Raw genomic sequence first — 1,007 nt, 5'->3', positions numbered from 1 at the left:
GTTTATTAACTGACATCATGGGAACAGATCTCCTGGGATTTAAATCGAAATGCAGTATTACCTTGGCCTGTTTTATCTGACAGGAACTTAGTACTTGTCATTTCTGATGTTCTAATACTGCCAGGTAACAAGCTGGACAGCGTGGGGATAGGCACAGCAGATGCAAGTGTAAACACTTGCTCTTGTCCAACTTGCTCCAGTGAGCTGGGAGATGCCACATCCTCAGCTGCAGAAACCAGGTAGCATTGAGACACAGAAAAAAGGGTAGTAGTGGTGGGTTTTAATTGATCTTTTTGAGATTAGAAAGGCAGGGAACCCCATCTTGGTCTCCATGCTCTAGCCCCGTCCGAATTCTGCTGGCACTGAGACATCTCTGAATATCTGAACATCATAGAACGGTTTGTGTTGAAAGGGACCTTAAAACTCATCCAGTTCCAATCCCCCTGCCATGGGCAGGGACACCTTTCACTAGACCAGATTGCTCAAAGCCCCGTCCAACCTGGCCTTTAACACTGCCAGGGATGGGGCAGCCACAGCTTCTCTGGGCAACCTGTGCCAGTGCCTCATCACGCTCACAGTGAAGAATTTTTTCCTAACATCTAATCTAAATCTACCCTTACTCAGTTTAAAGCTGTTCTTCCTTGTCCTATCCCACTACGTGCCCTTGTCAAAAGTCCCTCCAGCTTGCTTGTAACCCCTTTTAGGTACTGGAAGCTGCTCTAAGGTCTCCCCAGAGCCTTCTCCAGGTTGAACAAGCCCAACTCTCTCAACCTGTCTCCATAGGAGAGGTCCTTTATTAAGGCCACCATTCCTCAGACCCGCTCCTACACTTTTATCCCCACTCTTTCCCCACTCGGCAGCCGCTGCCGGCGCTGAGGGGCGGCCCCCCTACCCCGCGCCACATGGCCCCGCCCCCTCAGTGTTGCCAGGTTACTGCGCCGCCGGTGGGCGGGGCCGAGCCGGCTGCCTGGTCTCATTCAAGCGGTCCCGCCTCTCCCGTGGGTTCC

Source organism: Pezoporus wallicus, unplaced genomic scaffold (genome assembly GCF_028554395.1).
Source record: "Pezoporus wallicus isolate ANWC-B61680 ecotype Strahan unplaced genomic scaffold, APGP_CSIRO_Pwel_v1 contig_5767, whole genome shotgun sequence".
In the NCBI taxonomy this organism is placed as follows: Eukaryota; Metazoa; Chordata; class Aves; order Psittaciformes; family Psittacidae; genus Pezoporus; species Pezoporus wallicus.
Note: the sequence above shows the minus strand (reverse complement) of the source record.